Source organism: Arachis ipaensis, chromosome B4, assembly GCF_059453495.1.
Source record: "Arachis ipaensis isolate K30076 ecotype BB chromosome B4, ASM5945349v1, whole genome shotgun sequence".
Taxonomy (NCBI): Eukaryota; Viridiplantae; Streptophyta; class Magnoliopsida; order Fabales; family Fabaceae; genus Arachis; species Arachis ipaensis.
Genome location: NC_142439.1, coordinates 79,250,083 through 79,271,169, shown reverse-complemented (window position 1 = coordinate 79,271,169; position 21,087 = coordinate 79,250,083). Strand labels below are relative to the sequence as shown.

Genomic DNA, 21,087 nt, shown 5'->3' with positions numbered 1-21,087 from the left:
ACAATGCCAAAAAGCGTATAAATTATCCGCTCATCAATTACTCTCAAGGAAGCGGGTGCACCAGATTTTGTTCTCCAACCAATTCATGTGCTTCATCCCAAATTGAATGCAAACTTTGAACTCAAGACCGCTCTCATCAATCTTCTACCAAACTTTCATGGTGTATGCTCAACTACTAGGCGGGAAGGATCCGATGAAGTGGCTATATGGTTGTTTTCCTTCCCTTTCTCTCTTGAGGAAAGAGCCAAGGAGTGGTTCTATACCTGATGCCAGGGCATTTTGGCCAGTTTTACTGACCTTTTCTTTACTGTTTTTAGGACAGTTTCATGCATTTCTTTAGGAAATAAGCTAGTTTTGGGTAAATATTCACTTATGCCTTGACTCAAGCATACATTGTGCATTTTACATGATCTCATGAGGATTTTGCATAAGTTTAGTGACAAATATTATGTTGCATTACTCATGACTTGGACTAGAGCTTTGATGCACTTTGTTGCCTGATTTCAGGACCAAAAAGAAGCAAGAAAAGGAGAGGTAACTTGCAAAGATTAATGAGAAAAATGATTGCCAATAACACTCTCAAAAAGCCATCGATGCCCACGTTAGAGAGTCACGTTAACCAAGTTAACGTGAACTCTAACATGGAGAAAAGAAGTTGAGCCAACGTTAGTGACACTCAACATTGTCACTAACGTTGGCACTTACTCATAAGTGGCCACGTTAGAAGCCATGTTAACCTAGTTAACGTGGCCTCTAACGTTAAGGGGGAGGGAGAGAAGCCAACGTTAGTGACACTCAACATTGTCACTAACGTTGGCCTATGGTGCTAAGTACCACGTTAACTCCCACGTTAACTTGGTTAACGTGGGAACTAACATAGAGAATGAAGAGTTGTCGACAACGTTAGTGACACTCAACATTGTCACTCACGTTGAAGCAACCACACAACCCCCAAGAGTCACGTTAACTTCCACGTTAACTTGGTTAACGTGGAAGCTAACGATGAGAAATGAAAGATGAGCCAACGTTAGTGACACTCAACATTGTCACTAACGTTGGGATGGCTAAAAGATGGCCACGTTAGAAGCCACGTTAACCTAGTTAACGTGGACTCTAACGTGAGACCTAGGGGCACATTGGAACGTTAGTGACAATGTTGAATGTCACTAACGTTCTCGAAGGATGGCAAAGGCCACGTTAGAAGCCACGTTAACCTAGTTAACGTGAGCTTTAACGTGAAGCAAGAAGGGGCACACTGGAACGTTAGTGACAATGTTGAGTGCCACTAACGTTCTCGAAGGTTGACAAGGCAACGTTAAAAGCCACGTTAACCTAGTTAACGTGGGTTTTTAACGTAAGGCAAAAGGGGTGCATTGGAACGTTAGTGACAATGTTAAGTGTCACTAACGTTCCCGAACTTGGACTTTCACTAAATGATTAACACTCCTTACGCCGTGAGCTTAAGTCTCTGCCGACTCCGCACTTTCTCTCTGTAAGTAAAGCCAAACCCAAATAAAGAAAGGAACTGCTTCAAACTCAAGATCCAAAGGCCCAAGACTTGAAGAGTGAACTAGAAGCTGTGAAGAGTAGTATATATAGGAGTAGCTTTGAATTGTAAAGGAGTTCTGGAGGCTGAAGAATCACTCTCTGTATTTACTTTCTTTACAATTTCTAGTTTTATGATGTATTCTCCATCTTTGTTTTCATTTTCAAGAGCTATGAACAACTAAACCCCTTTCATTGGGTTAGGGAGCTCTGTTGTAATTTGATGGATCAATACTAATTTTCATTGTTCTTCTTCTATCTTTCCTCTTGATTTTACTTGAAAGCTTTCGATCTTCATCCAATTGAGTAGTTATCTTGGAAGAGAAGCTATTCAAACTTGGATCTCTTTTGAACCTTGGAAGAGGAATGAAGAGATCAAGCTAGAAATGCTTTCTCATGCTGCACCAAATTGGGTTTGGATGGGTATGTGACTGTAACCCTCTCAATACTTGGTTTGGGAAATGCATGTGGTATAATCAGTGACCATACTTCATCTCTTCTCATGAGCAATTGACCAAGGAATTGGCTATTGATCAAGATTTGAGAGATTGAATTGCAAGGAATTGTAATTCAATCACTTAAGATTGCCAAGGAGATCAATGAGTGCATTGATTGAGGAAGAGATGAAAATGAACTTGATCCGGAGAATTGCAACATCTCCTAAGCCCAATGAACTCCCCATCTCTAATCTCACCCATTCTCTTTTATTTCTGCGATTTACTTTTATGAGCAAATCCCCCATTCCCATTTATAATTCTGCAATTTATTTTCAGTCATTTACTTCCAGTCCTTTAATTCTAGCATTTACTTTTCTGTTATTTACATTCCCACTATTTTATTTTCTGCAACTCTCAACCCAAATTCTGGATTCCCTCAACTAGAACATTCTTCTAATTAAAGTTGCTTGATCAATCAATCCCTGTGGGATTCGACCTCACTCTATTGTGAGTTTTTACTTGACGACAACTTTGGTACACTTGTCGAAGGGAGATTTGTTGAGAGACAAGTTTTGCGTGCATCAAGTTTATGGCGCCGTTGCCGGGGATTGATTGTACATCAACAATGATTAGATTTGAAGATCACTAGATTGAGCATTTTATTTTGTGTATTTCATTTTTTGTTTGAGTGATTTACTTTTTGTTTTAGTTAAACTTCTTCCTTTCTCCCTCTACTCTTTTGTTTTTCTTTGTTATTTTCAATTCTGTTTGCTAACCCACTAACTGTTTGATATATTGCATCACCCACAACTAACATCAATTCTGACACAAATACTGTCTGCACCTATATTCTCTGCTTGTACTTGTTGGTTGTATGATAGGGAGAAGAAGCGAGGCTTCAACTTCCTTTGATTCTGAACCAGAGAGAACCTTCCTTAGACTAAGGAGGGAGGCAAAAGGAGAACGAGTAGTTGGTGCTGAAGAAGAAGAGGAACAGTTTGAGGAATACTTTGAACCAAATATGGAAGAAAACATGGAAAATCATCATGAAGAAGAGATTCACAACCATGGCAGAGGAGGTGGAGCAAATCATGCTGGGGAGGATAGAAGAGTTTTGGGCTCTTACATTAATCCAAACCCAGGAAATTGTGGAAGTAGCATCCAAAAACCAATAATCCATGCCAAAAACTTTGAACTTAAACCACAGCTCATCACCCTTGTTCAGAACAACTGTTCGTTTGGAGGAGGTGTTCAAGAAGATCCCAACCAACATTTGACTACCTTCCTGAGAATATGTGACACAGTGAAATCTAATGGTGTTCATCCTGACGCCTATAGATTGCTCTTATTTCCCTTCTCACTCAGAGACAAGGCAGCCAAGTGGCTGGAATCCTTCCCAAGGGAGAGCTTGACAACTTGGGAAGATGTGGTGAACAAATTCTTAGCAAGATTCTACCCTCCTCAACGAATCAATAGGCTGAGAGCTGAGGTTCAAACCTTCAGGCAACAGGATGGTGAGACTCTGTATGAAGCATGGGAGAGGTTCAAAGACTTAACAAGGAGGTGTCCACCTGACATGTTCAATGAATGGGTCCAGCTGCACATTTTCTATGAAGGGCTCTCTTATGAGTCAAAGAAGGCAGTAGACCATTCATCTGGAGGGTCCTTGAACAAGAAAAAGACCATTGAGGAAGCCATAGATGTTATTGAAACAGTAGCAGAAAACGACTACTTCTATGCTTCCAAAAGAGGGAACACAAGAGGAGTGATGGAGCTAAACAATATAGACGCTCTGTTGGCCCAAAACAAGCTCATTACCCAGCAGCTGGCTGACCTCACCAAGAAGATAGAGATGAACCAAGTAGCAGCAATCTCCACTTCATCAACAACACAAGAAGGAGTAAACCAAGAAGCAGAAGGGAGTCAAGAGCAAGCCAACTACATTGGGAATTCACCAAGGAAAAACTATGATCCATACTCCAAGACTTACAACCCTGGATGGAGAAATCACCCGAACTTTGGGTGGGGAAGTGAGCAAGATCAAAACCAAGACCAGAGACGTTACAACTCCAACAATAATACAGCTCACCAACAATTCACCTAGAGGACATCTCAACACCCCCACAACAACACTTCTCCACATACTTATCAAAACCAAAATAGCACATCTGCTCCGAACCACTCATCAATTGATGACAGGCTCTCTAAGATTGAAGCCTTACTGGAAGGAATAAGCCAAGAGATTCAAGAAAATAAGGTGTTCAAGGAGGAGGTGCGAGCCAATATCAAGAACCAGGGAGAGACCATTAGGAAGCTGGAATTCCAGGTGGGATATTTAGCTGAGAAGATTCCCAAACCTACTGATAGCTTCCCAAGTGACACTGAGAAAAACCCCAAGGGAGAAGCAAAGAAAGTAAGATGGGAAGATTGTAAAATGGTCACTACAAGTGGTCAAAAGATTGAAGACAAGCAAGGAAAAATGTGCAAACAACCTAAAGACAACTCAACTAAGGAGGAGGATAGAGATCACAAAGAACCAGAAATCTCACAACAAGAGCTGCTGAAGCTCTATGCACCATTCCCTCAACTGCTCAATGGTGCTGTGGGAAAAAGAATATACTCAAGGTTCCTAGACTTGTTTGCATCTCTGCATGTGAACATACCATTCATCAAGGCAATTCAACAAATGCCTGCATTCATGAAATATATGAAGGAACTTTTTCCCAGGAAAAGCTCACTCAAGGGAGGGCAGACTATAGTGATGAACAAGGAATGTAGTGCCCTTATTCAACCTGAGTTGCCTACAAAAAGAAGAGACCCAGGAAGTTTTCATATACCTTGTGCCATAGGAGAAAACATGTTCGACAGAGCACTATGTGATTTAGGGGCCAGCATCAACTTACTGCCCTTATCCCTGGTGAAGAGGCTGTAGATCAATGAGATAATGCCCACAGATGTCATTATCAGACTGGCTGACAAAACTCAAAAGCAAGCAATAGGAGTGGTGGAAAATGTGTTGCTAAAGGTTGGGAAGTACTTTCTCCCAACAGACTTTGTCATTTTGGACATGGAAGAAAGTCACACTCACCCAATCATATTGGGAAGACCATTTCTAGCTACGGCCAGAGCACTTATCGATGTAGAGAAAGAGGAGCTAATATTGAGAATCCATGATGAATAACTCAGCTTCAATGTTTTCAACTTCTCACAAGAGACAGATCAAGAGGACAAGGAACTAAGCACAAACGATAAGGAGACACTGAAGGAGGAGACAAGCACTGAAGCACAGCTAGTTCATTCTGAAACCCCCTCAATTGATAAACAAGGAAAACAGCAACTGCCACAGCTCAAGGAAAAATTGGAGGAACCCAAACCTCTAGAGGCAGGTGAAGACAACATCACAACTCCTTGGAGAAAAGAGGTCACCAAGGGGAAGGCAACCTCAAAAGAAACAAAGAAGAAGGTACCAAGGAGATGGAGGAACAAGAAGATCCCTACGGAAGACTTCTCTCCAGGGGATAGAGTTGTCTCAGCCTACTTCCCAGATATTCCCCCTAATCTCCCTACTGTGCCATCTCAATTACCCAAGGTCTTCACTATCAACAGAGTTCTTTCCCTGGAACATGTGGAAATCATTGATCCAACCAATGGATACAAGTCCACAGCAAGAGGGGAGGACTTTAAGCACTACCAACCACCGTGATGAAAGAAAAACGTCAAGCTAGTGACGCTAAAGAAGCGCTTTATGGGAGGCAACCCATGTTTTATATGCTTTCAGATGATAATGAATAAGTCAATTTTTATGAGCTTTAATCCAAACTTAACAAACAATTGGTGAAAATCTTCTTATGCAGAGTATAGTGAGGAACAAGTTTGGTGTTCAAAGCAAACCAAGTTGCATGCTAGTCTTGGGAGCTTTGAACACAAAACTTTCATCACAGTGCTTCAAACTAAGTTTGGTGTCACCCCATGGTGCCACCAAAATGCATATAAGGAACCACCAATAGTTAGTTAGTTAGTTGAAATTCATAAACAAACAATCAAAGCCTTTCTTTCAATTTATTCTAGCCGTAGAGTTTTAATTTTCTTATATATTAATTCCCTTATTTCAAATCTTTATAGGAAAGGAAAAGAAGCATGAAAAGGGATTGATTGGACAATTAAATGGGGGAGATTTTGCCACTTAATGAAGAGCACTACACACATGTCTCAAGAGGGAACGCATGGGGAAACGCTGCCATGCAACATTGGAGAAAGAAGAACCTTGAAGACCGAACCAATCACTCTCATTAAAGTGATGATCCTTGTCTTCCCTTCATACACAACTCCATCCGTTCATCTAGTAAACATTCATGCAATCCACACCCTTCATCCACTTATGATTTTCTTATATAAGTGAACCGTAGTGCATACTCACTCCTCACATTCAAATCCTCACTCTCCACACTTCTATTGGCACACTAAACCCTTCATCACAAATTGCTTTAACCAACCCTCTCTTCATCTATCCAAAGCCTCAAACCCCCTCAAACAAAAATTCAAGTCATGGCATCATCAAGCTCAAAGAGGCAAAAGAGGAAGGGGCCTATGGAGAGTGCTCCTTTTGATGACAAGAGATTCAAGACTGCCTTTCATGAGCATGAATTTGAGCGGATAAGTGCCAGAAGGATATTGCCAGAATTAATCATCCAAATCAATGCCAATGAATCACCACAGATTTAGAGAAAAATCGAACAGAGGGGGTGGCAATTGCTCACCAGTCCAGAGGGGAAGATCAATGGAAACCTCATCAAAGAATTCTATGCAAATGCAGTTAGAGAGGATAAGACCCAAGCCCCAACCTTTCAAAAGTTATGTGAGAGGAAGGGAGGTGGACTTCAGCCCAAGTGCCATCACAAGAGCTCTTCAATTGAAATCACCTCATTTTGATGAGGAGAGTTATCAGGCAAGGATAAGTAGAAGCCCCGATAAGGATGAGCTCTCAGATATAGCATCAGATATCTGTGTCATAGCCGCTGACTGGGAGAGGTACTCAGATGGGAGACCAAAATTCATAAAAAGGGGGGGACCTTCACCCTGAAGCCAAAGGGTAGTTTGAGCTTGTAAGGAGGTCCATCCTACCAGCTGCTAACAATTCGGAGGTTAACATCAATCGAGCCACTATGGTACAACGCTTAGTACAAGGTGGGGAAATCAAGGTGCATGAGCTCATTGCCGAAGGGATTCAAGAGTCAGCTGAGAAAGCTGACTCAGGAGCCAGACTTTGGTACCCCAGCACCATTCTTCGCTTGTGCAACAAGGCCAAGGTAGTATTTGAGGACAGCAGCCCAGACTGGGTAAACCCAGGGAGGCCAGTCACACTCGAGCGAATGGTCTATACCACACCGGCTCAGCAACTAAGAAGGCCACATATAGGAAGGCAAAGGACCCAGGAAGAAGCTCATCAAGAGGAATACCATCAGGAAGAACATCAACAAGAAGAGTATCATGACCCAGCCAACTTGAATATGACTCACCTTCTAAGAGCCATTGAAGATTTAGGACAGAGACATATGGAAGGACAAGAGCAAATACTGAACCGGCTGAACCAACAGGAAGCATGGCAAAAACAACAAATGGAGCAGCAGCAGGAACACTACTCTCAGCTCACTCAAGCAATCAACCAAGTGAATGATAGACAAGAGCTTCAAGAGAAGCACTTGCAAGAGCTCAACCAGCGGCAGATAGCCCAAATGAAAACTTTCAATGAGTTCAGTGTACTCAATGAAGGAAGGCAACTACATAGGGAGGAGTTCTATGTAAACACTCAAGCCGAGTTGAACTACATGACCAGTAATATGCATCATCTACACTATGCCATCCCTGCATATGATGAAGTTCAAAAAGAATTTGTAGAACAAGAAGAGAGAAAAGTGAAACAGCAAAAGGAGGCACTCAAGAAGAAGATGGAAGATAGTGGTTTCTGGAGAAAGCTGCTTGGAAAAGGCAAAGGAAGTGGAAGTACAAGTACTCAAGAGAGACACAATGAGGATAAACAAGGATGAGAGCATGGACATCCACATGAATGAAAGGTGGTGGAGTTCTTTTTAGTCCATCTTTTCTATGCTTTAAATAAGGAAGATCTTGTATGAAATAGAACATGCTTCCATGTTATGTTTAAACTTTTTTTAATTCTGTCTTTTAAGTTTTTCCTTCTGAAGAGGTCCATGATTTCTGGTTTAAATGTCACTGCACCATCACTTAACCTACTTGTAAGCTTGTCCCTTTAAATCAAATAAAAAGAGAATGAGTATAGTTGTAAAAGACCAGAGTGGAGTTTATATTGTGGAAGTGCATTCATGAATCTTTGGGGTAGTCATAAGTTAGCTAAGTTGGTTCAACCACAAGGCTAGGAGGACAACTATCTATCCTGAATACTTTGCTTTAGATACACTCATGAGACTAAGTTAATAACAAGATCCTAATAAGAGAAAAGGGAAAGAACAATGGAAGTGAAAAACAAAAGAAAAAGAGTAAGTAATAAGGCTAAGCATCAATGGTTTTAAGCTTGAGGCAAGTGTCTGTGGTGCTCCTGAGTGAGGGATCTACTTGGATGAATAAGCTCTTAGGAGTGCCTTATCACTTGGTAACTTGGGTTAACTAACTCGGGATTATCAGCTGAAAGTCCACTATCAAGAGTAACCTTCACTGCAGAACACTTAGTAACCCAAAGAGGTGCTGGACACCAAGGTCTCAAGAAAAGAAAATAAATAAACTAAATGCCTGTAGTGTGTATGTATGGGGGATAGGCTTGAGGGAGTAAGTCCTTAGGGGTGTCTCAACACCTAGCACCTTGAACCAACTGGTTCGGGAGTGTTGGCTGAAAGCTTATCTTAAAGAGTTGCCCCCTTACAGAGCACTTAGCTTAAATAACACAAACAACCCTTGTAATAACAATAAAAGGATCAATGAATAAAAGTCTCATGGGATATGAACAAAGTGGGTGTTTTGGGACAGGATAAAGGTCTGAAAGCCAGTAATGGAATGAACCTAAGTTGCTATCCATGAAACCACCATAAAATCAGTAATATGACTTCCACAAGGATGACTCATTCCTCTGGATATTTATTTCATCATTCTCTTGTTCCAGTACTTGCTTAGGGACAAGCAAGCTTTAAGTTTGGTGTTGTGATGCCAGGGCATTTTGGCCAGTTTCACTGACCTTTTCTTTACTGTTTTTAGGATAGTTTCATGCATTTCTTTAGGAAATAAGCTAGTTTTGGGTAAATATTCACTTATGCCTTGACTCAAGCATACATTGTGCATTTTACATGATTTCATGAGGATTTTGCATAAGTTTAGTGACAAATATTATGTTGCATTACTCATGACTTGGACTAGAGCTTTGATGCACTTTGTTGCTTGATTTCAGGACCAAAAAGAAGCAAGAAAAGGAGAGGTAACTTGCAAAGATTATTGAGAAAAGTGATTGCCAATAACACTCTCAAAAAGCCATCAATGCCCACGTTAGAGAGTCACGTTAACCAAGTTAACGTGAACTCTAACGTGGAGAAAAGAAGTTGAGCCAACGTTAGTGACACTCAACATTGTCACTAACGTTGGCCTATGGTGCTAAGTACCACGTTAACTCCCACGTTAACATGGTTAACGTGGGAACTAACGTAGAGAATGAAGAGTTGTCGACAACATTAGTGACACTCAACATTGTCACTAACGTTGAAGCAACCACACAACCCCCAAGAGTCACATTAACTTCCACGTTAACTTGGTTAACGTGGAAGCTAACGATGAGAAATGAAAGATGAGCCAACGTTAGTGACACTCAACATTGTCACTAACGTTGGGATGGCTAAAAGATGGCCACGTTAGAAGCCACGTTAACCTAGTTAACGTGGACTCTAACGTGAGACCTAGGGGCACATTGGAACGTTAGTGACAATGTTGAATGTCACTAACGTTCTCGAAAGATGGCAAAGGCCACGTTAGAAGCCACGTTAACCTAGTTAACGTGAGCTTTAACGTGAAGCAAGAAGGGGCACACTGGAACGTTAGTGACAATATTGAGTGTCACTAACGTTCTCGAAGGTTGACAAGGCAACGTTAAAAGCCACGTTAACCTAGTTAACGTGGGTTTTTAACGTAAGGCAAAAGGGGTGCATTGGAACGTTAGTGACAATGTTAAGTGTCACTAACGTTCCCGAACTTGGACTTTCACTAAATGATTAACACTCCTTACGCCCTGAGCTTAAGTCTCTGCCCACTCCGCACTTTCTCTCTGTAAGTAAAGCCAGGCCCAAATAAAGAAAGGAACTGCTTCAAACTCAAGATCCAAAGGCCCAAGACTTGAAGAGTGAACTAGAAGCTGAGAAGAGTAGTATATATAGGAGTAGCTTTGAATTGTAAAGGAGTTCTGGAGGCTGAAGAATCACTCTCTGTATTTACTTTCTTTACAATTTCTAGTTTTATGATGTATTCTCCATCTTTGTTTTCATTTTCAAGAGCTATGAACAACTAAACCCCTTTCATTGGGTTAGGGAGCTCTGTTGTAATTTGATGGATCAATACTAATTTTCATTGTTCTTCTTCTATCTTTCCTCTTGATTTTACTTGAAAGCTTTCGATCTTCATCCAATTGAGTAGTTATCTTGGAAGAGAAGCTATTCAAACTTGGATCTCTTTTGAACCTTGGAAGAGGAATGAAGAGATCAAGCTAGAAATGCTTTCTCATGCTGGACCAAATAGGGTTTGGATGGGTATGTGACTGTAACCCTCTCAATACTTGGTTTGGGAAATGCATGTGGTATAATCAGTGACCATACTTCATCTCTTCTCATGAGCAATTGACCAAGGAATTGGCTATTGATCAAGATTTGAGAGATTGAATTGCAAGGAATTGTAATTCAATCACTTAAGATTGCCAAGGAGATCAATGAGTGCATTGATTGAGGAAGAGATGAAAATGAACTTGATCCGGAGAATTGCAACATCTCCTAAGCCCAATGAACTCCCCATCTCTAATCTCACCCATTCTCTTTAATTTCTGCGATTTACTTATATTTGCAAATCCCCCATTCCCATTTACAATTATGCAATTTATTTTCAGTCATTTACTTTTCTGTTATTTACATTCCCGCTATTTTATTTTCTGCAACTCTCAACCCAAATTCTGGATTCGCTCAACTAGAACATTCTTCTAATTAAAGGTTCTTGATCAATCAATCCTTGTGGGATTCGACCTCACTCTATTGTGAGTTTTTACTTGACAACAACTTCGGTACACTTGCCGAAGGGAGATTTGTTGAGAGACAAGTTTTCCGTGCATCAATACCTTACCTAGTGATGTTGTTTTCGATTGGGACTTACTTAGAAGAGAATTCCTTGATAAATTCATGCCCGTGGAAATGACGGACAAGCTAAGGAAAGAGATCTCTTGTATTGTACAAGGTGAAATGAAAACTTTATATGAATATTGGGAGTGATTTCGCAAACTTCTTGACTCATGTCCTAACCACATGATTGACACTCAAGTATTGCTTAGCTATGTGTGCCAAGGCATGAGGGAGCAAGATAAAAATTTATTGGATGCTTCAAGCAACGGTTCTTTGTCAAAGTATAGGACGGCGGAGGAGGCATGGCAACTCATTACCGACTTGGCCGAGTCCGCTCAACATGCTAGACGAAGAATCAACCGCCCAAAGGCCGTGAATAAAGTCTCTTCTAGTGGTGAGACCGCTACCCTTACTAAGACCTTGTGTGAGATGACAAGTCTTCTAAAGCAACTCCAAGTGAATCAATAACAACCTCCATCCCAACAACACTCACCCTCTCCTCAAAACCAACAATGCCAACAATTGGTCCCCCAAAAAGTGTGTGACATTTGCTCATGCTACTCCCACTACACGGACGAATGTCCAAGTCTCTAAGAAGATAACACTCTAGCGGCTACCCACAACTTTTATGATCGCTCCTACTATGAACGTGCTAATCAAGGATACCATAACCAAGGGAGCAATTACAACCAAGGGTACCCCCAACAAGGAGGCAACTATAACTAAGGGAGTAACAACTCTAATCAAGGATGGAGGGATAACTCCAACCAAAGTTGGCGGGACAATTATCAACAAGGAGGAAGGGACAATGGAGGCAACCAAAGGTGGAACAACAACACTCTGCAAAACCGTTATTCACAAAACCCTCAAAACCAACAACCAAATCAAGGAAGGAACTATCAAACCTACATACCACCTCATAGACAACCACTTCCCCCCAACCAACCCCAAGCACCACAAATCACCTATCCTTCCACATCTCCAAATCAAGATGACACACTCCGGTCCATACTCTAACGACAAAAAAAACTCTAAAATACACTCAACTCAAGTCTTAATGGTCTTACTTTCACTCTTCAAGCTCTCATTGCTCGCATGGAGCCACCTCCTACTTCCACTCCTCAAGCCTCAACCTCTAGTGCCATACCTTCTCAACCTCTACCCAACCCCAAGGGTGGCATCAACGCCATAACCTTGAGGTCCGGGACTCAATTGAAAGAGAGGGACTCAAAAGCACCTAGTCCAATGAGAGTCGCTCAAGAGGAAATAGAAGAAATTGAAGAAATTGAAGATATTGAGATAGAAGAAATTGAAGAGGAGGAGGAATCACAGGTGATAGTCGAAGATGAATACCCTCAACCAAGGAGTGAAGTCCCTAGAAAGGAGAAAATCTTAGAGGAAATGGCTCAACCAATCCCATTTCCTACATTGGCAAGAAAGGCTAAGAAGCGTGTGGAACTTGACCCAACAATGGTAAAGATGTTCAAAAAAGTGGAGGTAACTATCCCCCTCTTTGATGCTATACATCAAGTGCCTAAATATACAAAATTTCTTAAAGACTTGTGTATGAACAAAGATAGAATTCATGAGTTGGAGACCATTCCATTGGGGAGTTCCATTTCGACTTTAATGGGATCCATTCCGAAAAAGTGTGTTGATCCGGGCCCTTGTTTAGTCTCTTGTGTCATTAATAGAGTCTAATTCATTGATTGTATGTGCGACGTTGGTGCATGCATTAGCATTATGCCTCTTTCCGTTTATCATCTATTGAAGCTCCCACCGTTGAAGCGGTCGGCGGCTAGGTTTGTCTTGGCGGACAAGAGCATAATAACTGTGTCGGGTATTGCAGAAGATGTGTTGGTCAACATAAGGGGTTTGATATTTCCAATTGACTTCCATATCATTGAGATGCCACCAAGTGAATCCGAGAGGGCATCATCCATCCTACTTGGGAGGCCATTTTTGAGGACCTCTAGATTCAAGTTGGATGTCCATTCGGGAACCTACTCATTTGAGATAGATGGGAGAGTTGTAAGTTTTAGCCTAGAAGAAGCAATGAGGCACCCACTGGAGAACCATTCCATATTCCGGTGTGATCTAATTGACAACATTGTGGCCGAAGTGCATTATGCAAGGCTAGAAGAAAAACATATGATTGAAGAAGATAGTGAAGATCCAAGTGAAGAAGTTCAAGTGACAAGCCAAGAGCAAAAGCTAGAAATGAAGCCACTACCACTCCACCTAAAGTATTCATACCTTGATGAAGCCCACAAGTTCCCGGTGATCATAGAAAGGGAACTAAATCCTCAACAAGAAGAGAAGTTTCTATGTGTTTTGAGGAAGAACAAAAGGGCAAGATGGTGGAGTTTGGCGGATCTAGTGGGGATAAGTCCCCAAGTGTGTGAGCACCGGATCTTTTTGGAAGAAGAAGCTAGACCCATGAGACAACCTCAAAGGCAATTGAATCCTACCATTTTGGAGGTTTTCAAGAAAGAGGTAACCCGGTTACTTTAGGCGGACATCATCTACCCCATTTCGGATAGTGAATGGGTGAGTCCCGTTCAAGTTGTGCCAAAGAAGTTCGGGGTAACCACAATCAAAAATGAAAGCGGGGAGCTCATAGCAACACGGGTGCAAAACTCTTGGCGAGTATGTATACACTACCGAAGGTTGAACTCGGCCACTAGAAAAGATCATTTTCCACTTCTGTTTATCGATCAAATGCTCAATCGATTATCCGGTAAATCCCATTATTGCTTTCTAGATGCCATTCGGGGTACTTCCAAATACACATTGCTCTAGAGGACCAAGAGAAAACAACATTTACTTGCTCTTTTGGAACTTATGCTTACAAGTGTATGCCATTTGGCTTATGCAATGCACCGGTAACTTTCCAAAGGTGCATGATGAGCATATTTGCGGATTTTCTAGAGCAATGAATGGAGGTATTCATGGATGACTTCAGGGTATATGGTGATTCTTTTGATCATTGCTTGGATAATCTTGAAAAAGTTTTGGAAAGATGTACTAAAACAAACCTTGTCTTGAATTTTGAGAAATGTTATTTCATGGTCAAGCAAGGCATTGTTTTAGGACATATTGTTTCCAAAGATGGTATTTTCGTAGATCCGGCAAAGATTAATGTTATATCTAGCTTGCCTTACCCCTCCTCCGAGAGGTCCGCTCTTTCCTTGGACATGAAGGATTTTATCGAAGGTTTATAAAGGACTTTAGTAAGGTAGCATTGCCTCTCTCAAGGTTGTTGCAAAAGGACATTGAGTTTGATTTAAGCAAGGAATGCATGGAGGCTTTTGACAAGCTCAAGGTAGCATTTACCCAAGCTCCCATCGTGCGAGGGCTGGATTGGAGTCAGCCATTTGAAATAATGTGCGATGCTTCAAATTTTGCCGTGGGAGCCGCGTTAGCACAATGCGAGGGTAAGAATTCATATGTCATCGCCTATGCATCAAAAACATTAGATGGACCCAATCCAACTACACTACCACCGAAAAGAACTTCTGGCCTTTGTCTTTGCCTTGGACAAGTTTCGAGCATATCTACTTGGTTCAAAGGTGGTAGTGTACTCAGATCATGCGGCGTTAAAGTATTTGTTGGCTAAGAAGGAATCCAAACCGAGATTGATTAGATGGGTTCTATTGTTGCAAGAATTTGACTTGGAAATTAATGATAGGAGTGGTATGCAAAACCTAGTGGCGGACCACTTAAGTCGCCGTGAACACACAAAAGGCGATACCACTCCTATTAATGACTCTTTTCCCTTTGAGGTCTTACATGAAATCTCGAAAACCATTCCTTGGTATGCGTCGATCGCTAATTACTTAGTATCTCGCTCCTTCCCTCCTAATCTCTCCAAACATCAAAGGGATAAGCTAAAAAGCGAATTCAAGTACTATGTGTGGGATGACCCATACCTTTGGAGATGTGGGGCGGATCAAGTAATTCGGAGATGCATTCCACAAACCGAATTCCACTCAATCTTGGAAGCTTGCCACTCCTCCAAAGGAGGAGGCCATTTTGGACCTCAAAGAACGGCAAGAAAAATCCTAGATTGTGGATTTTGGTGGCCAACTCTTTGCAAGGATTCTTCTCATTTTTGTAAATCTTGTTCTCAATGGATTAGATTTGGTAATATCTCCAAGAAGGATGAAATCCCCCAACAAACCATGCTATTTTGTGAGATTTTTTATGTGTGGGGAATTGACTTCATGGGGCCATTCCCAAATTCTAATGGTTTTCTCTACATTCTACTTGCCATTGATTATGTGTCCAAATGGGTGGAAGCGATACCCACCCGGACAGATGATGCTAATGTGGTCCTTTCTTTTGTGAGAAACAATGTCATTTGTAGATTTGGGTCACCACGAGCAATCATGAGCGACCAAGGCTCCCATTTTTGCAATAAGAGAATGGAAGGGCTAATGAGGAAATATAGCATCATGCATAAAGTAGCCACGGCCTACCACCCACAAACAAATGGGCAAGCCGAGGTTTTCAATCGGGAGATTAAATGCATCTTGGAAAAGATTGTGAAACCCAATAGGAAAGATTGGAGTGCTAAGCTCACCGATGCATTATGGGCCTACCGAACGGCATACAAAACACCAATTGGCATGAGTCCCTTTCGGTTGGTATATGACAAAGTTTGCCACTTACCGGTGGAGATAGAGCACAAGGCGTATTGAGTCATCAAGGAGTGTAATCCAAGCTTGGGTGAAGCCGGAATCGAGAGGAAGCTACAACTAGCGGAGTTGTAACGTTTGAGGCTTGACGCTTATGAGAATTCTAGACTTTGCAAGGAGAAAATGAAAGCCGTGCATGATAGGAGCATAAGAGGCAAAGAATTTAAAGCCGGTGATCTAGTCCTTCTTTACAATTCTAGATTGATATTGTTGCCCGAAAAACTAAGGTCGAAATGGGAAGGCCCATACCAAGTAGTGAAAGCGGAACCCTGTGGGGTTTATCATTTGCGCCATCCCTCAAGTCCGGATATCTTCAAGGTCAATGGACACCGTCTCAAGTTGTATCATGGTGAGCATTTGAAGAGCAACAAGGAGATTGAGGTATTCCTTTTGGAAGATGCACCTCTTGGCAAAGAGCAATGAGCTAGTCGAAGTCCAACTTAAGGACATTAAACAAAAGTGCTAGGTGGGAGACACCCCCACCATGGTGAGATCTATCATTTTTACCCTTTTGTATATAGTTCTTACACTCTTGATTGTTTTGCGATTGCTTAGCTATAGTCTTATTTGTTTAGAGTTAATTGTACATACCTTGGTTATTTTGTAAATGAAGGCTTGCATTAATTTTTCAATGCACAAATTGATTGTGTGGTAGAAGAACACCCATTCCTTGGGTTTTGCATTGAGTTTAGGGTGTTTTTGGTCTCTTTGACTTGTTTGACCATAAATCTCATGTTAATTTGGCATTCTTCACGTTTTCATTCAAAAAAAAGAGGGGGGCACGCGTGCACGCACTATGCGCGTACGCGTCCATAAGCCTTCGCAGCTCCTGGGCAATTTTCCAAAGAGTTGTGCAACATTTGGGCCAGTTCTGGGCCCTGGGCACAAACACACTCACACGTACGCGCACTGTGCGTGTACGCGTCCATGGCCATTTGCGCAAAAATGCGCGCACACGTGTAACGACCCAATTTTCAGTACGCCTAGGACATACCAGAAACCGAGTGCTACCAATTTGTCATCCTAATTATTATCTATTATTTATTATATGAGCCTGATTCGTTGTTAAAAGCGTAGTTAGTTTGCGAGGTACTTTCTTTTTTTTTTTTTTGAAAATGTTTGAATTAATAAACAGAATCATTCATAATCAGTTCAAAACTGATAACAGATAAAACAGTTATAAACAACCACACATAAATATATCACAGGTAGTCAACAACATTCAGTGATTCAGGCTTTATTAGAGTATAGACTTTTAGTTAGAACACCCCTAAATATAGCTAGATAATAACTATATACATATATATACATACAACATCCTAGGCCCTGACCTGTTCAAGAAGTCCCTAAACTGGCGCCCAGGCTAGCCTAGACTCTATACCCACCTAGTCCCTCTAAACTACTAAACTGAGGGAAAGTACGTTCTAAGTCTTCACAACTCAAGTCAGGTGGAACGTCACCAAAAGGTAGAACATCATCTGCTACTCCTCTGCACGATCAGTCATTGCCATATGACGTCTCTCTGGTACCTCATCAAGTAGCCACACAACAAGAGTCTCGTACATAGGATTTAGGTTAAAGTTCACGTACAAACGGGGTGCAGACATTAGCTGGTCTCACAGTATATACATGTAAACAGAGAACGAGATTCACCCTAGACTCAGAAGACTATCTAGAGTGCAATCCTCTTTGAAGAACCATCATCAACGAACTACGGAAGGGTACTCATACTTCCATCTGAAGGGGGAAGGGAGAGAGAAGGGGTAAGAACTTGGGAGTTCTTAGTAGGGTCGGGGTTATTAGTTAAGTTCATTAATTCCATGTTGTTTAGCAGACAAATAGCAGAATACAAGAAGCAGTAAATAGAAGATACATATAAATAGAGGAAATAGAGAAAATAGAAAACAAAACACAAACAGAAAAATACAAGAAAATACAACACAGACACAGAGAATAGAATACAAACAAAGAAAGCATACATTCATACAACAATCATAACAGAGGAAAATGCACAGCCAAGTATGATGCATGTCTAGCCCTAGTGCAGGTAATGAGCTCATCTGTCGGTTACTAACCCGCTCCCGACGTTATCCAGCAGCCTCTGTCTGGATAAGGCTTTCCTGTTGGCAATATCCACTACAAGCAACCTTTGTTTTGCAAGGCGGCACTTATTAGTCGATATACGCCCAACACACTCACTGTAAGCAACCTCTGTCTTACAGGAGCACAACACACTCACTGTAAGCAACCTTTGTCTTACAGGAGCAACAACACACTCACTGCAAGCAACCTCTGTCTTACAGGAGCACACTAATCTCGATACCTCTGTAAGTAACCTCTGTCTTACAGCAAAGCATTATAGCAAGGTATCCCAGGAAAGCGTTCTCAGTGGTCGTACCACCATCTATCTGACTGCCTCTCTGCAGCAGATTCTTACATAATCATTCTCATTATCATCATTCATCATCATTCTCATTATTCATCATCATTTTCACATTCTTATGCAGTACCTCTTTCTTTCTCTGCAGTACCTCTTCCTTTATCTGTTCAATCATGCTATACAAACTTTATAGCTCTTGCTTTTACAACATTTCAACTCAAACCATTTCTCTTTATCACGTTACTCTTTTCTCTTTGTCTTTTTACTCTGCTCTAATTATTCTTTTCTCTGTATCCCTTTATTATGCTCTAGTTACTCTTTTCACTGTATCTCGTTATTTTACTCTGGTTACTCTGCTCTCTATGTTTCTTTACTCTACTCTGATTTCTCTGTTTAACATGTGTATTTAACATGTGTATTTAACCACCCAAACTTTCAGAAATTACAAAATAACCCTCCAAACACCAAATTAATTACTTCCTTGCCCTTTTATGAATCAAAAAGGTGTTCTTCATTGTTCTTCATCACACTCAAAGTGTTCTTCATGTTCTTCATAAATTCTTCAGATTCCTTCACTGTTTTTACCCGTTTTTCAGTCTTTTCAGCAACCGATTTTTACTATAATTCAAAATAAATTAGCAGCCAATAAAACCCCATCTTTTCTACATGATTTCAATACAAATTGAACCTCAATTTAAGCTTAGGGTTTTGTTTTTCCAGCTGCCCAAGAACATGAACTTTAAAGCTTGAATTTCATCAAATTTCATCAAAATTTCACCAAATTTTCACCAAGAATCAATCATATATGCAACCAATTTTTAGCACAGCCAATTTATACAACATTCACACAACTCAAACACAAATAATCAAGATTAATTTCGTGACACCCTTCCTGGTTTTGCTGCTCCTAATTCGGTTAAACTTTCAGGTGGTCCTTAAGCACTTTTTCCTCCTAAATCACATCAAGAACAACTTTAAATCCAAAAACTCTCAACTGACCAAATCTCACTCAGTATGTTAGGAAGAGATATCTCACCTTATACTTGCTGGAAATTCACGTTTCTTGGCCCTCAAGTCAAGTTAAGCATGATTCCTAAGGAAGAACATCAAGAAAACACATGTTTAAGCATGTTTCCTTGAAAACCAAATTAAAATGGGAGGGAGACAGCTATCTCACCTTATTTACATCCTTGATAAGTTACATGGTTATGTAGAGGAAGAAGAGAGGATCATTTTGGTGAAATCGGAGTTTTGATTTGAGTTTTAGTTCAGAAGAAATCAAGCTTTGAAGATTAAGTGTTCATGAAAGTTTCTCTCTTTTCTCTCTTGTTATTTTCGGCCAAAATGATGAAATGAGACAGCCTTGGAGGTCTTGGGGGTTTAAGGTGAGTTGTGATTGGTTGGCTTGGAGGTGGATTAAAATAATATTAAAATATCTCTGGTATACAACTACTAAAACTAGATGTATCAGAACACTTGCAAAAACATCTCTAAAAATTATTTTTTGAGCTGCTAGCATAAATAACACTAGTAACATATTTATTATGAGAATAGTACATGTATAATGAGGCCTTAGCATTGCTAAATTCATCAGAGAGTGCTGGTGCTAAGCTGCACCAGTAAACCATAAACCCGGTTAAACCGATTTTCTGTTTTTAACTAAAACTGACCAGGTAACCTTATAATATTATTCAAGAAGCTTATAATACTAATATAATGATAATATCATCTTATTATCTCTCTTCTCTCATAAATCGAGTCCGGTTCGTCAAACAGAGACTATTTATAAAAATCAGAATCAAAACTGCCAACCGATACGGTTCAAAATCTAGGTTCTTCCCGATTGCATTATCGAGCTTGCCTCAGAGGAGGTTCTAACTTAAGAATGACATAATGATAACGAGGATTGGGATTCTTGATGATATAACAGAGGTGTTCCCTTTACTGATCTTCTGGAGAAATCCGTACTTTCAGAAAAGATCTCATGTACTCGAAAATCAGGGTTGTTACATTCTGCCCTCCTAAAAGAAAATTTTGCCCTCAAAATTTCAGCCACATGCAAGAATCCATCTTCAAGTAGTCTATTTCCTTCAAGCCATCCTGACGAAGATATTAGTTCGTTCCTTACATCATCTAAATATCACATAACCATGGCCATGGAGATCATAACAGCTATAAGAATAGTTGTGCCTCTCACGAATTTGTCATTCGAAACTCGATTAAACCATGCCTATTCACAGTCATTAAGGTCTTATCCGCACCAAACAATCAATATTAAGGTGATCAGTCTTAATATCTCAAGTTAGGCACGAATATTTCCAAAATGAGCACTCATAGACATTCATGCCAAATGTATCTTGAAGATACCCTAACAGCATGGGACACACAAGCAGAGTATGCAATGAAGCATAGTCAGTCCACTCCCCAGGCTCTACTGGGAATGAACTGCTCTGATACCAAATTGTAACGACCCAATTTTCAGTACGCCTAGGACATACCAGAAACCGAGTGCTACCAATTTGTCATCCTAATTATTATCTATTATTTATTATATGAGCCTGATTCGTTGTTAAAAGCGTAGTTAGTTTGCGAGGTACTTTCTTTTTTTTTTTGAAAATGTTTGAATTAATAAACAGAATCATTCATAATCAGTTCAGAACTGATAACAGATAAAACAGTTATAAACAACCACACAT

At 40.6% G+C, this 21,087-nt stretch overlaps 1 non-coding gene across 1 annotated transcript; it reads right to left on the bottom strand.

Annotated features, from left to right (window-relative positions):
- Positions 1-3,456: 3,456 nt before the first annotated feature.
- Positions 3,457-3,560, bottom strand: LOC148568061 (small nucleolar RNA R71). Its single transcript, XR_015882857.1, has one exon. It is a non-coding gene; the product is annotated as a small nucleolar RNA R71 (small nucleolar RNA).
- Between the last annotated feature and the right edge of the window lie 17,527 nt (positions 3,561-21,087).